Source organism: Amphiura filiformis, chromosome 13 (genome assembly GCF_039555335.1).
Source record: "Amphiura filiformis chromosome 13, Afil_fr2py, whole genome shotgun sequence".
In the NCBI taxonomy this organism is placed as follows: domain Eukaryota; kingdom Metazoa; phylum Echinodermata; class Ophiuroidea; order Amphilepidida; family Amphiuridae; genus Amphiura; species Amphiura filiformis.
Window position 1 is genome coordinate 32,047,887 of NC_092640.1, and position 19,196 is coordinate 32,067,082.

The 19,196-nt window shown below is 37.5% G+C and overlaps 2 non-coding genes across 2 annotated transcripts; one reads left to right on the forward strand and one right to left on the reverse strand.

The window, feature by feature from the left end:
• Positions 1–2,136: 2,136 nt before the first annotated feature.
• Trnat-cgu (transfer RNA threonine (anticodon CGU)) lies at positions 2,137–2,209 on the forward strand. The gene has a single exon. It is a non-coding gene; the product is annotated as a tRNA-Thr (tRNA).
• Positions 2,210–2,894: 685 nt separating this feature from the next.
• Trnat-cgu (transfer RNA threonine (anticodon CGU)) lies at positions 2,895–2,967 on the reverse strand. Its single transcript has one exon. It is a non-coding gene; the product is annotated as a tRNA-Thr (tRNA).
• Positions 2,968–19,196: the final 16,229 nt, after the last annotated feature.

Consider the following 19,196-nt stretch of genomic DNA (forward strand, 5'->3'; position numbering starts at 1 on the left):
GCATGGAAGACATGGCCTCAATCTCCCACACAGGGGGTGTAGATTTCAAATGGAGTCATCCATTCAGGTAACCCCATTTGAAATTCACACTTCTGTGTGGAAGATTAAGTCATGTCTTCCACAGGGGGTGTATTGATTTCAACTGGAATAGCCTATTGCGCATGATAATTCATTAATAACCTGTCATTATTAATTGTTTCCTGCATTTACATTATAGGCATTAGAAGCATTTATTTGTTTCTATTACTATTATAATATGGACCACAAAACCAAAGATAATATTATACTCTTTTTAGGCAAAGTAAAAATAAAACATGTTTCTTGTCCAGGTTTTGGAAAAATAGGAGGAAGAGGGCTTTTTATTTTTTATTTTTTATTGAAAAAATGCCCTATATTGCCCTATTTAGACGCTTATATCCTTTTTATATAGCGTAAAGATTAGAAGCTGAAAAACATGAAGAGGCTTTTTTTATTTTGTTGATTTGAGATGCCAACCCCTCTGGTCATCACAAAACACTTCACAAATGCTTCTAATACTATTGTAAAGGCTTATAAGAAGAAGTTGCAACTTCTCTAGTATCTTTACAAAAAGTTATATCTTGGTGTAGATTATTCATCCAGTAGTTCAAAACATTATTTTGTAAATTAAATGAAATACTGGAACTAAAATTTGCAACTAAAGTGAGTTGCAAATTTTAGTTCCAGTAGGCCTATTTGATTTAATTTACAAAATAATGTTTACAAAAAGTTATGACAGAAAGATTGCAAAATAAAAAGAAAAATGCAAATCTTTAAAAAAAAAAAGGAAGCAGGAGGGGACGAGAAACATGTTTTTTTTATTTTCTTGGCCTTACCATGCTTACCTAAGCTTTGATTTTTTCTCAGCTCTATACATGCTATAATAATTCTACTCCACACTATTATGGTGCATGCTAATTGTTTATCAATTAATACCATGTTCAGTATTAGGCCTAATATCAAACCATCTTAGATCATACTATGACTGTTATTTATCATTTTATGATACTTGGTAATCATTATTATTTGTTTATTTATTCTTTTCTTTCGATCTATCTTTCAGTTACTTTATGAAATATTGTCAAACTATAAATAATGATGAGTCATCATTGCGTGCTATTATGTATCAGTACAAAAATTCCCGTGTTTTTTAAAGGCATGTTTTGGTCTCCAATTTGCATGATGCACCAACTGTGTGCATATTGCAATTATGTCTGTGGAGAGGCTTTACAGTAGGCCCTAAAGCCAAGAATTCTCCGCGTTGCGGAAATTCCGCGAAAATCGCGGAATTCGGAGGTAAAGCGAAAAACGCATTTCTGAGAAAACAATATAAAAAATAAGCAAAAATGACCTAGAATTGAAAAGAAATAAATAAAATACTAAATGAAATGGGTCTTCAAAATTCATCAAAATAAAGTAAAATCCGTCATAGATTTGCCGTACAACGCGCCTGTCCTACCTCCCATTCCAGCCATGATGCCCAATCACCCATCCCAACTTTGCAACATCGCAATGATCGTCACATTGGCCGGGCTGCAAAAATGTGCTAAAATTACAAAGCGGAGAAAAGCGGAATTTAGCATTTGTAAAGCAGACAATTCTTGGCTTTACTTTACAGGCATCAGCTGGCGGTTGATGTAACAGCAGACATTTTGTGACGTGGTATATCAAAAAGAGACACTTTTGGGCAGGTTATAAATTTTGAGTGTTTTACATATTTTAAATATAGAGATATTTTGCTCCACAACGCCGTTTTCCCCAATGAGGTCGGACATTCCTATCAGCGAAGATATTGAGTTCGTAAGTTATGGTATTATCAAATTGGAAAATATTATTGACAATGTTGAGAGTAAGAATTACCTCGAAAAATGTTTTTTAAAAAATACAAGATGCCAGTTATATTCCGGTCTGAAACTATCAGACAATATTTTAAACATGATTAACATCACAAATTTGCAAGAAACCCAAACTGTGAAAAATATCACCCCCGGGCAGATTTTTTGCAATTTCTCCATTACGACCCTGCCCAAAAGTGTCTCCTTTCGATATACCACGTCACATTTTAGTATTTATTTACCTTAAACAAAACAAAAACGATCGAAAGAAGCAAATATAAGCGCCTCCATAGCTCAGTGGTTAGAGCACTGGTCTCGTAAACCAGTGGTCGTGAGTTCGACTCTCACTGGAGGCTTATTCTTTTATGCTTAGTTATTATTTATCAATTTTCTAACAAGATGGGGAACAAAAAACAAGGCTCCTATTTTGTTAAAATGATCTCCCAAAAACATAATTATTTGACATTTGTACCTGGGCATTTGTAGGACAAGGAATTCTCATTTTGTTTTGTTTTCCTACGAATTGACAAAAAAGTCACAAAATTGGTACAATTGACAAAATGGGAGAAATTAAAACATGACGAATTGGATTTGAATGCATGTATGAATTACATTTTTTACGCAGTTTTTATAACTTATTCATTGTAGTCTATATATTCAGAAACAGCTAAAAATGACATGTGTGGGGAATATAGTTTGGGAGTGCCGGATCTCTAATGATGTCCTTATTAGTTCATTTCACAAATCAATATTGTGCGATTTCATAAAGAATAGATTCTTATTTGTTTTCCATAAAAGTGTTTTTAGTAATTTTCACTGATCAAATTATGTCCTCTTTCGAGCCAACAAATGAAGTAAAACATACTGACAAAGAAAACTGCTTTTAATTCTATCCTTAGAGCTCCTTATCCTATGCCCAGGTACAAATGTCAAATATGTTTTTGGGAGATCATTGATAGTAACTTTGACAAAAAAAGCGTCTTTTTTTCTTCTTTTTTTCGCCACCTTGTCAGATAAATAATAAATAAGCATAAAAGAAGAAGCCTTCAGTGAGAGTCGAACTCACGACCCCTGGTTTACGAGACCAGTGCTCTAACCACTGAGCTATGGAGGCGATTACATTTACTTCTTCCGATCGTTTTTGTTTTGTTTATAGTAAATACTAAAATGTGATGTGGAATATCGAAAGGAGACACTTTTGGGCAGGATCGTAAATGCAGAAATTGCAACAAATCTGCCGGGTGATTTTTTTTCACAATTTGGGTTTGTTGCAAATTTGTGATGTTATTAATGTTTAAAATATTTTCTGATAGTTTCAGACCGGAATATAACTGGCATCTTGTACTTTTTAAACATTTTTCAAGGTAATTCCTACTCTCAACATTGTCAATAATATTTTTAAAGGCCGATATCTCATCATTTTCAATTTTATAATACCATAACTTACGAACTCAATATCTTCGCTGATAGGAATGTCCGATTTCATTGGGGTTGTCGGTAGAGATATCACGTGATTTTATAACGACTAACAAATAATCACAATAGACTGCTCGCAAGCATAGTCTTAACTTTTTATCAAAAGTAAAGAGATCATTTGTGATTTGCTCCATCGAAGCCATCATTTTTCTCTAATTTCTTTATACTTTTTGCATGATGGTGTATTAAAATACCACGTAAAAGATTAAACCAGAAGTGCTTTAATTTCAGAAAAATTCAGATGTGTTCATCGATCGAACGATTGCTGACACGTCTCGTGCATGCAGTATAAACTACTGCGTGTTATCATGTTTATATGTCCCAGCTGCGTGAAGCCCCGCTCATAATAACGATTGGCGCATACGCATTGACGATAATTATTATTATTATTATTCATTTGTTGGCTCGAAATTAAAAGAGGACATAATTTCATATAAACATGATAAATGGGTCATAAATATGTTTAGGTTTTGGCCAAATCAACGTATAATAACATTTGAACATGTTGAATATCGGGTTATATAAATGTATACGTTTACAGCAACACTAAAACAACATTTTAAAATTGCGTCAACACTAAAATAACATGAAATGTTTTGCAACAAGTTTTCAAAATATGTTTGACAAAACGTTTTACACCCTTCATTTACCCTTAATATAACCCTACATCGGTAAAGCGTGTTAATGCCCTGTTCATACACCCTTTATCATGTTTATGTAACCCGACATTTCAAAACGTTTTCTGTAAAACAGTTTGTATTTGCTAGCAAACTGTGTTATTTATTTATTGTTTGAACCGCTTTATACCATCTAGGTATCATAAAAACTAAAAATAACTTGGTATGACCCTGGGGAAAGTTCATAGTGTCGTTTAGATGACTTCATATTCCTTAATATTTTACAGGGTTTATTCCCAAATTTAATATGTTTGTCTCTTTCCCAGTCTTCCAAATCCTTAACACGCACCATTACTGATAGTCTAATGCACTAATCAAAACGGTTTGCGAAGAGGCAACGTGTATATATTATAGAGAAAAAAGTTCATTCTGACCAGGAACTCCCAAATTTCCCGCCAATATTGGCCGTCACAAACGAATGCAATATCAACATGGAAATGGCGCCAAAACAGTGCAACCGCCAATGTTAGGAATCATAAGAGCATGGCACAAATTACATGCATATTACCATACGATAGCATACAATGTACTTCTGGGGATAACCCGAAGTACAGTCATAGCCGTTGCTTTCTTTTTATTTTTAGTGGACAGATATCCAGGGGTGGGCAGGTTTGCTTCGGACATGCGGTCAATAATCTTAAGTTGTATCCAAATCCAAGAAGCTCCAAAAGGAGAACCAATTCTCGCTATTCGCAATAAGGGCGCCGCCAGCGGTTTGCGATGTAATCGTGATGTATCATGGGAAAATCGTGATGTATCATGGGAAAAGGTCGACATCCAAGTCCGCGCAATACGAATATTACCATGCTATTACATAGCAACACGTGACAATATTTTTCAGTTTGTCAATATAACGGTATTACACGCAAATCGATAGAGAACAAATTAATTGTGCACATTTCAAATCACATTATTAAGTATTATTGAGTATCGAGTCGCGTGTAACACCTTTATTTTGACAAACTAAAAAATATTGTCACGTGTTCCTATGTAATAGCATGGTAATATTCGTATTGCGCGGACTTGGATGTCGACCTTTTCCCATGATACATCACGATTACATCGCAAACCTGCTGGCGGCGCCCTTATTGCGAATAGCGAGAATTCTAGAGTCAGTTATATTATAGTGGTTATGTGGATCCAAATATTGGCTGTTGCAATTCATGATGATTCCAAGTGGTCTTAGTTTGTAAAATAATATCATATCATAGTGATCTTTCTTCGAATGTATATGATAAACGAAGTTCATAAGCTAGGACTCCCCGGGGTACTCAAGTTTGGTTTTGGTAGGGACGTGCCGCTGAGATTTTGGAAGTGGACCCATAAATATACCAATTTTTCAAGAAATTTTGACCCATTGATATACCAAAAGTCAAAATCTTTGGCCGAATTTAACCAAAATTGTCTTAGTTTTTACAAATTTTCCCAAAATTTTGGGAAAATTTTGAAAAAAAGGACCCATTCATATACCAAAATAGGCTTTGAAAAAGGGGTCATTGATATACCAGAAGGCCGAAAATGCTACCCATGTTTGTGGCACGTCCCCGTATGGTCATTTGTACTGAGTACCCCCCCGGGACTTTCTCAGAGGGGGCAAGGGCAGGGCAACTTTCAAGCGGGAACAAAAAGGAACAATGTGATGAGCTGTGATGAAAATGGTCAAAAATGAATTTCTTCTTCTTCTTATCATGTCCACGCTAGATATTGTGTTTCAGCCAAAGCTGGGCACAACTCTTAGCAATATCATTGTTCTCTGCAAGATCCTAAGCTTTGCATTCTTGCTCCATGGAGGACATCGCAATACGCTGGCGAAGTTACGTAATTAATCGGATTAATTACCATAGCAATAGGTTAAAACAATTTTGAACATATCGCGCTGCACTACAAGCAGGTTACACTAATCACCTGTGTATGTCCGCAATCATTGATTGAATACAATACTGGTCTTTTCAAAGATACTAATCTTACAGGTGCAAGTGATCAGCATGATATGGTTCAATGCAGAGGTACCGCGTGAACGTTTCAGTGTAGCGCGGTATATTCAAAAATTGTTTTCACCTATTGCTATGGTAGTTAATCCGATTATTACGTAACTTCGCCAGCCTATAGTTGCTGGTTTGTGGTTCAGTTCCTTCAGTTTCACATACGCAGGTCACATCTTTGGTGTTTAGTTAAACCCACTTTTTGATAATCACTTTACAATGGACTAAAAAGTACGAAAATAACATAAAAATATATTGAATATCAGAACGGCCAGCATACCATGAGTGGCAAGGGCAAGGCTTCTCACAGAGAGTCAGCTTCCCCTTCCCCTTTGCCCCACGGGTACCCCACTGAAGCTAGGAGATGTTCTTATTGGTTTTAAACATAGTTGCGTAACTTGCGTATCCTCGTTCCTTTATTTAACCTCAAACTCTGAAACAGTTTGATTAAAACTAACAAGTTTTTGTTTCTCTTACAGATCTTTGTCACAAGGTAAACGTCCGTAATATTTAAATATGTGATTTTTTATAATTAACCAGTGTTTAATTGTCTCATAGTTGAATGAAGTACGCCACATGGGATTAAAAGTGTGATGCTGACGTCATCACGCCGTGAGCAGGTTAATTGTGTTATCTGTTTATCATAATCATGCAAACCGTCACTACTTTATTTTAAGGTTGAAATCAGTACCAACTGTAGCACATGCGCCGCTAAAGGAGGGGGTTTCATGGAGGAGGGTGGCTTTTAAACCCCACGCCACCTCCCGCCAAAACAATATGGGACAATTCTACTATTTTGTATAAAAAAGTGCCAACCTTTAGGAATACTTTATAACTCGTAATTTGGAATAATCTGTATTTTTGTGCAGGTTTTATGGAGTTCATTAACAGTAACACCACACTACAGTATTATTGTGTCCTTTTATTTAAGAGAGTGACGATGACCGTATTTGCCGCCATAACCCTAACCCTAACCCGTTCCGGCAAATACGGCTACCTCTCTACTGATAAAGAATATTTATAAAACTTCAATATGTCGAGGCCCGATGACCTTTTCCCAAAACTCAAAGACCCGTTTGGAATAAAGGCCTAATAGTTCCGATATTGATGGAGGATCCCCAAACGAAATAACTGCCCTACTTGCTTTCTTACCAAATCTTATAATTGACACTCGGAGAACATTGATTTCCTTTTAGTCTCATTTATCACTGCAAAAACAGCAGAGCAACACTTTAATAAACACTTTAAAAAACATTAATAGCTAAGGTTTGTACAGTGAAGGTATAGGGGTGTTAATATATTAACACTAAAACGGGTAAAAAATATGAAGATGTTTATGTTATTTTTAACACAATCTTGCTTTAAAAAACAAACATCTTCATATTTTTTACGTGTTATTGTGTTTATAAATTAACACCTCTAAAACCCTTAGCCGAAAAAGTGTTCAAGTTTCCATTAAGTGTTGCTCTGCTGTTTTTGCAGTACTCAATAAGAACACATTAAAAAAGGATATACACCATAATCATAACGAAGTAATAGCTTTCTCAATGCAACCAGAATATACCCACACGATGTCCTGCAATGACCTTTTTACATCTCTTTCAATGACATCACAAGCCTATCATTCCTGTCCATGTTGCCACATTGATTTATGATTTGGGCATCTCCTTACCCTCTTTAGGTAACAAACAAGCTCCATATCTTTTTCTCCAAGCATAGCGCATACGGATCTGAACTAAAAGCTCCTTTGCTTCAACCGTTAATTCGGTCAGCAACCTATAGCTTCTTATAAACATGATATAAACCAAGCCCATGGTCACAGTGATATTGCTTGTAGGAGGCTGCTACTGACTATTACCAATCATGATTCACCTTGAACTATTAAGCAGTTAAGTTAGTTTAATTTATAAGGCGTTTGACTATGGTGCGAGAGGTTGTGGGTTCGAACCCTGGCGGTGGTTTAGTACGCTCTCGTGGAAAATTGTGTTAGCTTGAAATTCCCTTGGACAAGGAACGTACTGCTTATTGTCTCGTTGTAACCCGTATGAAACTCGTGGAGATGATTCTGGTTGCGAAGGTCAATTGTGGAATGTCTAGGGTGTGCGCTCTTGAAGCTGCAAAGTCCCTGTCCCGGAATGGTTGTTAAATGGTCTGTGGAATAATATGGGGCCGAAGTCGTCAGCGACAACCTGTAAAGTGTGCTGAGGCTAGTGCATCAACGTCTAGGCGTTGTGCATAGTGCACTCTAAATCATTGTGCTATTTGTATTTATTTATTTATTTATTTATTTACTTATTTTTTGTGTGTAAAAAACATATCGGACGAAAACTGTCATTTTGCTATTTGAACATCTGCAGAGACTCGACTGGGCAGTGTCCAGTTTCTTCAGATGTTCAAATCACTATTACTGATTACCTGAAGTCACCAGTTACTTAGTAGTTTTGTTGGGAATGTGTTGGGACCACAGACAATGACAGAATTATTTTGAAGACTCTTTTTTATCTGGTATCTCATGTTCATTGATGGTGAAGGCATTAAAATTGAATACAGTCCTGCAGAGTGTCCAGCGGTCGACACGGGGTTGATGCATATTAAATATTGGTTTTTTAGTCTAGCTCCAGAATGCTCCTGTTGTGCTGCCCATCCGTGTCTAGTTGTTTTGGCACAGGAACCTTTTGCAATATAGTCATGAATTGAAGGTATTCAAAGTCCATTTTGATATTTTGATCCTAACACCGACACACTTCAGTCAACCCAACCTTCACACAAGCACGTATACAATCTACCGACCTTCACCAACTACTTAAGTTTACAACCTTCACCAACTGTTAATTCAGACTACTCATACCTGCACTGATTGCTTTAGTCTACATACCAAACTTTACATTCAATGGTATTCAAATGGCCGAACTCTTCAGTTGGAGGCAACGTAACCCGATTCGGCTGCTTCTGCCACCCTCTTACACAGGCGTCCCACAAAACTTCTGCTCAAACCTAATTCACGTAACCCTGGTGACATAATGTAGCAATGAACGCTCTGCGTCCGAATTCAAAAGGATTACACGCTACTTTCCACTCTCTGTCTTCGCAATCTGCTCGTAACTCTGCATCCTTAGCATACTTCCGCCCAAACTTCCTCTTTAGATGTTCTTAAGGAAAAGTTTAGCTCTCCAAAGATTTCTTGCCATTCAGATACTGACTTCTGACCTTGAATTGTCTTTTATAACATCAGAACATAATTAGATAGCAATGTTTTCTTTCTATACAATACTTTCTAAACAATACATTAAGCTGTAATCAGGACCCTGACAGTGAGTTCAGAGGTTTGTTACTGCGGGCATGGAAGCGGCCATTGACCCTGTCATCGCGTATCAGGAACTACCGGTCGCGTACGGCGCACTTGAATGCGCCCTATACGCGTTATTGATCGCGTAGGACGCTTGTGCTGGCGACGCGTTCGTTAGGGGCGCACACCACCAATTCAGCGTCCCATTGAAACACACGTGAAAACACGCCTTTTCTATGCGCGATTTTAGGCCTTTTCGGCAACAAATTGATTACAAAAGTACTACCAATCGATTGCAAATCGATGAAAATTTAATATATGTTTCAATGTACGGGTAGTCTTGTGATTAATTTTTGAGATATAGGCGCTTAAACAGCACCATGACCATTTTCGACCCCTTCTATACCCTGAAAACCCGTTTCTGGCCATTTTTCAATCCGCGGGCCTACTTTATTCAAAAATTGTGTTTTGCAACTTTTTGTGCGATCCAAATTCATGTATAGGTCTCAATCTTTTATTTAAGCTATAACATGCTTCTCGTTTTGATTACAAATCCACAGAGAGGCCCAAACTACCAAAAAATTATTCTGTTTTTACCGGAACTCATTAGGGTTACACAAATGGCACATTGATTTGGTGGTGTGCGCCCTTAGCACCCCGGCGACCCACGCGTTGCAGTTAGCACAGTCCTGTTCACACCCTATGACAGCTCCCATACGTGTGATTCGCGGAATTTTATTTTCAGGCTCTGTAGCGTGCAAATTTGGCTGGTCCGTTTTTTACAGTGGGGACCTGCTGTAATGTTTTCAGACAGTTTTCTTGACAGCTTCAGGGCGCACACCACTAAATAATTGCCCCATTGAAATACGTGTAAAAACACCAGTTTTATTTGCTCGTTTTGAGGCCTTTTCGGCGCTTTCTGAGAAATTTAAGGATAACCAGTCGATTGCAAATCGATGAAAGTTTAACATATGTTTCAATGTATGGGTAGTCTTCCGTCTCGTTTTCCCGGTAGGAGCCGCTAAACAGCGCCCTCACTGTTTTTGACATGCTCTCATGACTGTAAACCCGTTTCTCCCCATTTTTAATACGCGGACCTATTTTCTCGATAATTATAAAATGCGACTTTTTAGTGATTCAAATTCATGCACAGGCTTTACACTTTTATTTAAGCTATAATTCGCTACTCTTTCTGATTATTAGTCCAAAGAGCAGCCCATTATACCTCAAAAACTTTCTGTATTTTACCGGAACTCAGTAGGGTTGCACAAATGGCGCATTGATTTAGTGGTGTGCTCCCTTCAATACCCAAAGTAATTCTTTCCATGTCATGGGATCTGACAGGATGAACGGTTTACCACTTTATCATACAGCCGAAGGCAATACCATAAAAATTCGTATAAGCATATGTGCCTATTAACGAGTTGCTCGGACAAAAACGAACACAATGCTTATATACGTATTTTTACGCTATATGACTCAGATGTGTATCAGGTAGATCACGCATTGTTCAGTCCAGCTTTCCAGGAAGTGCCCTTCGCCTGAGACAATTGATTGTCAAATGCTGGAAGCATTGTTTGGCTATTGTATGGTAAATGAGTAGCTAAAACGTTGGTAAATCCAAACGGATTCGAGTAGCCTAATGACTGAAAATTCTTCAAAATGTGAGAAATTTCAGGCATCTAAACGTTTATAGGCTACCTTCAAAGATGGCAATGGGATTTCTGTAACCTTTGGTACCAAGATCAAAACGCTAGTCACCTTGTAGTAGTAATATTGATCTATGAGCATGATGAGTATAGTGAGATAAAACTAGGGACTGACAAATAAAATGATTTTGGAGAAAATAACGTTTTGTCTCGGCCACGCCCATTTCTGCAATAAGACTCCCGGGAAATGACTTCCATTTGGTGTTGTCAAATTCCTTTTATGATGAACGTGTTTTATTGATAAGAAGGTATAAATGAGTTAGCATTTCTTGAGAAACATGCTGAAAGAAGAAGTCATTAGGATCATAATAATGTCAAAATGTGATAACTCAAACATATCAATGACTTGGCACATATCTCTGTCATCAGGCTTTCATTTCATATAATGTATATAAGAGCTTTTCTTTAATATACTCACGTGAACTGTCCTAGATTTCATATTATTTATCAATTGATTTGCTCTTTAATCGTTTGTTTAAAGCTTTAAACCTAAAAACAAATCGCCTTTATCAGTCCGGTCCACTCCGGGCTCCGGGACGCGACAAAATTACGGCATTGACGGAATCCCGTCAAAATCGTGTTGAGGGCGCCAGACAAAGGTCAACATTCCAAGTCTGAAACGGGATTCCGTCCAGCCATCGACGACGACATATCGTTGATCAGTGATGATAGGTGATGCCAACACCGCTGAGCCAACTGACGGCAGAACCCCGAAGAAGCAAATATTCGGTATAATTACCGAATAGGGTGCAACTTGCTAGACTTGAGTCCAGTTCTCGTTTACGGGGTTTAGGGTTAGGGGTTTTGGTTGGGGACTTGGGGTAGGCAGGTCTATAAGGTGATGCCAACACCGCTGAGCCAACTGACGGCAGAACCCCGAAGAAGCAAATCTCCAATTTCGGTACAATTACCGAATAGAGTGCAACTTGCTAGACTTGAGTCCAGTTCTCGCTTACGGAGTTTAGGGTTAGGGGTTTTGGTTGGGGTAGGGCAGTCTTGTAATAAAGACTAGTAGAATTGCACCCTATTCGGTAATCGCTCCCAAATTTCTATCTTAAGGGATCTAAAATGAGCGTTTATTGCGTTTCGACAGTATTTTTTGTGGGACATGAGAGCACCTCGGACCTGTTGCATTCGTAATTGCATTCTGAATACGAAGCATGTCTTTCTGATATCAAATAATTTTCATTTTTTGAAAATCACAATATAATACAAATTTTATGACAAATTATAAAAATTTGATATTTTTGATATATAACAGTCCTCGAAGTAAATTATATAAATCTAATGATATATTCTTAAAGTGTATGTAGCAGGGAGGAAAAGCCGACGGTCAAATGAAAATTTTGACCTTTCATATTGAAGATATGGATTTTTTCCCAAAAGACCTAATTTTTTTTGGTGTTTTGGGAAAAAAATCCATATCTTCAATACGAAAGGTCAAAATTTTCAATTGATCGTCGGCTTTTCATCCCACCTACATACACTTTAAGTATAAATCATCAGATTTATAAAGTTTACTTCAAGTACTGTTAAATATCAAAAATATCAATTTTTAATGATTTGCCATAAAATGTGTATTAAATTGCGAATTTCAAAAAATCAAAATTATTTGATATCAGAATGACATTCTTCGTATTCAGAATGCAATTCGATATGTCTGATGTGCTCTGATGTCCCAAAATAAAACTGTCCAAACGTTCATACCCCAGCCCTTAACAAAGGGCTACCATCAAATTGTTAACACGATTGGGGTGTCACTATGATGTATTTCATTTAATTGTTAAATATTATGTTTTATAGATCGAACATCTGGGCCTAGAAATTCGAGATTAATAGATTTTCTTTTTTCTTATACACTTTTCCCGAACGAAAAAGGGGGAAATGTACGGTACAATAGATTTTTGTATTTTCTTTAAAATTTTTGTGATGGTTGTTTTCCTTCTTCTTTTTTTTTTTTTTAACCCGTAACGTATTATTACGTTGGAGCACGGAGCAGGGAGCACGGTGGCCGCGCGGAACGGGCTCCGACTCATAATCGGAAGGTTGCGGGTTCGAGCCCCGGGCGACGCCATCGGGTTGTGTCCTTGAGTAAGGCACTTTATCTCGATTACTCCTCTCCACCCACGTTTTTTCATGTTCTGTTTTCTATCTAGATTGAGGCCTGTCATTTAAATATAGGCTAAGCAGAAACGTGTATAACAATGCCCATCACTTCCGGTGTGGTTACCACAAATTTTTTTTTTTCAATCGTTTTTGTTCAATCTCAATTTGATGAAGAAACATGGGGGATGAGGCTATCGATCGGGTCAAGGACCTTTAAGACAAGCTCTCTGAAACGCAGGCCGGATGGTGGCAATGTTGGATAAGGGGTTAACCAAGTTTAACAAATTAGTTTACATCAATGAATAACTGCGGCTATGTGAAAGGAAAACCAATGTCACGGTTTGTGCCTTTCAATACTCATCGTGATCATGTGACAGGAAGTGATTAGAATCACATGACAGGAAGTGACGAAACTAGTCTTATTTTACTTTGTATGTTGTTTAACTTTCAATACATGTATTACATATTTATATGAATGAAATAGTTTTGTGAGGAATTCTGGTTGGTTACATTTGTATGATATCTGCCAAACATCCTGAGATAAGCGGATTTTATAAGTGTAACATTTGGTTAGGAATGTAACAGTACAGGCAGAAAAGAAAACATGCTCAATATCCTGCCCTGACGATGTAATGAATGCCGGTTAAAACATATTATGATTAAGACTATCCGGCCGAGAATATACAGAGCTAGGGCTTGATAATGGCAAAAACAAGGGAACAAAACAAGCAAACATGGTGAGGAATATCGCATTTTAATTGTTATTTGTTTTCATTTGTAAGATTTTGTGATTTTATGAATAGAACGCCCTAATCTTATACAACAATATTTAGTTTCCCATCAGGCGTGGTCCAGAAAATCAGCTTCGTGAGACAGGCTGGTACGATATACTGCAGTCACTGTCCGTTTTCCTATACACAATACACAGTGCTCTCACCATTGACGCGTGACCTCTACAAATGATGTATGTTGGAAGAATGGACACTTGCCTAGTTAACATCACTGTGTGAAAAATAACCAGCCAATATTTAATTTATTCTCCAAACTTCTAGCAAATATATTTCTCTAAAATGACCTAAAATTACAGCTAGGTTAGATGTTCAGAAATGGTCGCACTTTTGTAAAATATGAGTGAGGGCAAAGCATAGCTAGCTCATAGCTAGCCAACTCCCCGTGTTAATTGAATGGAGATTTGACCGAAAATATTGAGCTATATTGGTAACGGACCGCTCCGTTCTGAAGGATGCCACAAAAAAACGGTACAAGCTACATTTAAACTATTCTAAATAGGTTCTAGAAAATATAGTTTTGTAACATGTCCTAAATTTTTAGCTAATTTAGATGCTTGGAGAGGGTCGCACTTTTGTGTTTTAGGAAGGATATGTAAACGACAGATAACACCAAAAATATGAAGAAATTATTTCCAAACCGTGTAAAGTCAACAATCATTATGCTGCTCATTTTGAAGAATGCTGGTTAACAAAAAGCAGGTCATTGTCTCATTTCGTGTACAAAGGTACACATACCATTGTTTCCTTTCGTTTCCTTTATAATCGGTTACCCAACTGAAGCTATAATACCAGCTTTATTGCGATGTCGCACATGTAAAACAGACACTTGTGCACAACCAGAGAAGATCTGATTTAATCAGTTGAGCTGCTTCAATGAGTGTTATCTTGGTTTAATAGCTTTTAATGGGGTTTAAGTCCTGCAAAGGTCGAGATGAATTCTACTGTAGACATGACTGCATCATGAATGCAGTGGCCAGCAAAATATAAGGGACATTGTCTGATGATAAACACAGGTTGAATGTCCGTATTATGAGTGTTTGGAACGTAGTCTCGTCAGCTAATATTTAAATTAATACCCATCGCAACAGTTACGTGTAGCATTCATTGAGCTGGTCCTCCAGTTTCATAGCAATGGTCCCAGTTTCAGACCCATACAACAAAACACTTTCAAGTTTCAACGCAGGACTTGGGGAGCGTTACTTAATTGATCTTTCGAACTTTTCGAATTCTCAATTCTAGATCTTAATCAATTTATTGCAGGTATTAGATGCATGAGCATTCATACATCTGAAGTCATGAAGAAAATCTGGAACATGATCAGTGATAATACCCCGTATTAGAATTTCAATTCGGAGACATTTTTCAGTACTGACAACTCCATACTGCTTCTGCACTCTGCTCCCGGACTCTGCTACAGTGATTCGGCTTTCGAATATCGTGGAGAAGGATCGCAGGATAGTGTCTTCTTTTTGTTCTTCAATGTGTAGCCCAGAACTGTGATAATATGAATGGTGTCAAAGTGGCACCTTGGCGGACGTCGGTTGGTATCTTGATGATCAATTTTCTCCATCCGGAGAGATGGCAATAGCTGAAGACACTAGGATCCCAAACATTATCATCTTTCAGGACACAGTTTGTTAACCCCAATATGCGTGTACACTCGTACAATGACCTTTAAACGAGTTTGCTGCACTGACAAAAACTCATACTCCATAATTTGAGGTCAAATTATGTGCTATGTTTGTTAATAAAGATGACTGAACTTTGTAATTGCTGATGAGATCATTTTAATTCATAGTGAGAATTGTCACTACCTTTGCAACACTCACAATGCAATGGTGTTTAGGAATACCATAATTATGCACGAAGAAAGGATGTCAAAACATGCGCTCACGATGAACCGAGTCAAATGCCTTAAAGAAGTCTATGAAAACCGGAATATATAACAATGTTGATTATAATTAGTGATGTTTCATTTAACGATTTAACAATGCCTCAAAATCTGACACAGCTAGTCTCTTTACATTGTAAGTCAAAAGACTACAAAGATCGAATTTTGAGAAATGTGACCCAACACGACAAATTGAGGCAGATGTCGGACTGATTTACTTAGAATACCGCCATACTTCGCCTTCTCATGTCACAGCTTTGACTTTTATTCTTCCTGTTCTTGGTTTTGTTATAACGGAACAGAGCCCTTGCATCGGGGAATCGGAATTTCCAATTTCTGATTTCTCGACCCAAGAGCTAAGAGCAAAATTGTGCACATAATTTATGGAGGCACGGTGGTGCAGCAGTAAAGGCTCTATACCTCGAGCCTCGGCGGTGCCACCGTGTTATGCATTAGAGCAAGGCGCTTTAACTCACTTGCCTCTCTCCACCCAGGGGTGAAATGGGGAGCTGTTAGGAATATTGTCCAAACGGTATGAGCATGGGCATTGTATGGCAGCTGACATATTCTAATGACAGCGCTTTGATAAATGTGAAATGTCAACATTTATTTATCTTTTAATTTCTTGGGGTGGCCTTTATTTTATTTTCTATTTTTCTTCAATTGTGATTCTTTCTTTTTCCATACAGGCTAGCATGCGTATATACACTATATGAATTGGCTTGAGCAGTTTGTTTGAGACTGGTTCCACCAGGACACACGTGTCCTTCTACCCGGACCGACTGGATAAACAATAATTCTGATATGCAGCAAATAATGCTGCAATCTTTCATCGTATATCGTATATATTGACCAGCAAAAGAAAATGTTCTGTCCCTCCATCGCATTGACATTATAGAGTTCATGTTAAATTAATGTTTGATAGGTCGAAGTATCCAAGGACCCATAAATACAACATTAGATCGGAAACGGATCATATTAAGCTTCCTAAGAAGATCTAATCAGAAGCGATAGGCACAGGTTGGCATCTTAGATATCAATTTATAGTTCGACAAAATTAATGTAAGATGTAACATGAAACATTCACTGAACTTTCTACAATACATATAAGGAATGACCTGAACCCTCGAAGTTGCTAATATTAAAGAAAAGTCAAATGGAGCAAGGCGCGAAGCGTACAACAATTTGGCAGACAAGTTTATTTGCAATTTATACCACAATATTATACAATTTCTCATCATCTAAGATCATATTTAGCGAGACTAATCCCCGCGGGAGCCATGATGATGTCATCGGATACATGAGATATCGCAATATAAAAGCCAATCCCTGATTGGACAGACAATTATTAACAACATTTCGTTATGCTAATGATGTCAACAGATATGTCTCGATTTAACCCAATCGCAGATTGGTCAGGTTATTTACGACACTCGCTATGCACGTAAGAACATGAACTGACGCGATCAAAGCCAATTGCTGATTGGTTAGTCCATTTCACATTATTTCATGCTTTAGATACAACATAGAACCATGAACATGATGACATTCTGACCCTATTTTCAACTTAAATAACCCTCTCCACACGGGGTTCGACTGCAGACGACAAGATCTAAATTTCTTTAAAAATTCAAAAATGTCAGAATAGTACATTTTCATGACTGCATTTGGAATCCGGCATGAAAAATGCTTTAAAATAAGTACAAACAAGCCTTGTATTGGTTCAATGGTTTTTAAGATAGCTCTTGATATTTTATGAAAATATCACAAAACTTGAACATTTTATGTTGCACCCTATGGCTAGTACGCTAAGCACTAATACATTATGGAAGCCATGTGCTACTTACATTTCCTCCTCATCGCCACTTGACCTTGAAACAACATTACAACATGAAAACGATGGTACTTGTGACACATGTTTCAATTCTTATGGAAGTCCTAAACGGTGATCGAAGATCGATGGATTGTTAAGGGGTGTGGCCAGATCAACAGCCTCACCTCCCCACACATCCTATCAAAATAAAGAATTTGGCATCAGATGGATATCCAAAGATAACAATTTACATTTTTACAAATAGATGTTTACCAAAAAAGTGGTCGCCTCATCCCCCATAGTGGTTACCGCCCGTACTGTATACAATGGGCCGTCGTGAAACAGGTTTGTTAGTATCAAAACCGCTTGTTTTTGATACAGGTCTAAAAGTGAGGTATTCATTAATGTATACGAATATGCCTACTTTTATACACTACGCAAAAAAAGTTTCTTTATGGTTAGGAAATTTACCCACTATTAAAATCTAGCGACTAATTTTGTACGTTTGCTAAATAATCGCATGCGGGTGATTGTCCTGCGCATTTTGACACCTCAATCACTACTCTACGACACTCCTGAGAAAAGATATGAATGTTTAAGTAACACGAGGTCGAAAAATGAAAATTGCAAAAAGGCCTATTCAAATTTCCAGCATAAAAGAACACAAAAAACAACAAACATGCAGATAACATTGTTTGTTTAATTACTCAGCACATTTCAGGCATCATACTGCCGCTTCCAACTTCACTTGAGATTAATGTCTTTCTTTACCCGTCTTTCAATACTTTGTGTGTCCACCGTTGGCTTCCCTTACAGCAGCCACGCGGCGTCTCATGCTCCTAATGAGGCGTCGAATGTTACCTTGCTCAACCCCGTTCCACTCGTTGATAACGATGCGACGCAATCCCACCAGAGTTGTATCTGCCTTTATCTTCTTGTTGACTCGTCTCTTGTGTTGATGACACAGTTTCTCCATGGGGTTAAGATCAAGGCTTCTGGAGGGCCACTCAAGTGTCTCAATTCCTTCTGCTTCCAGGAATGCAGCTGTAATTATGACCTGTTTTGAATCCCTTTTCCAAATCCATCTCTCAAAACGTAAATGTCTTAGTACCCATTCACCTTTGTCTTTGATCATTCATCTGCACAATAAGCAAATGATTATCCAACATGCATCAATTAAAATGCTTTAAATTAAAATTAAAAAGACGGGAATAATCAGCTCTAAAACCATTGAATAGGCTTCCTTGCAATTTTCAGTTTTCGACCTCGTGTTACTTAAACATTCATATCTTTTCTCAGGAGTGACGTAGGGTAGTGATTGAGGTGTCAAAATGCGCAGGGCAATCTCCCGCATGCGATTATTTAGTAAACGTACAAAATTGGTCGCTAGATTTTAATAGTGGGTAAATTTCCTAACCATAAAGAAACTTTTTTGCGTAGTTTATAAGCTGCATTTCAAAAGTAATGAGTAATAACCGTCTGATATATGAGTGAGATATAGAACAAGCTAAGCTAGTGAAGTTCAACAAGTTCCAATGCAACTTCAGCCCCACATATTGTACTGCTATATCACTGGTGTGGCTGAAGGTATTTGAGTGTATGGATTCATTTA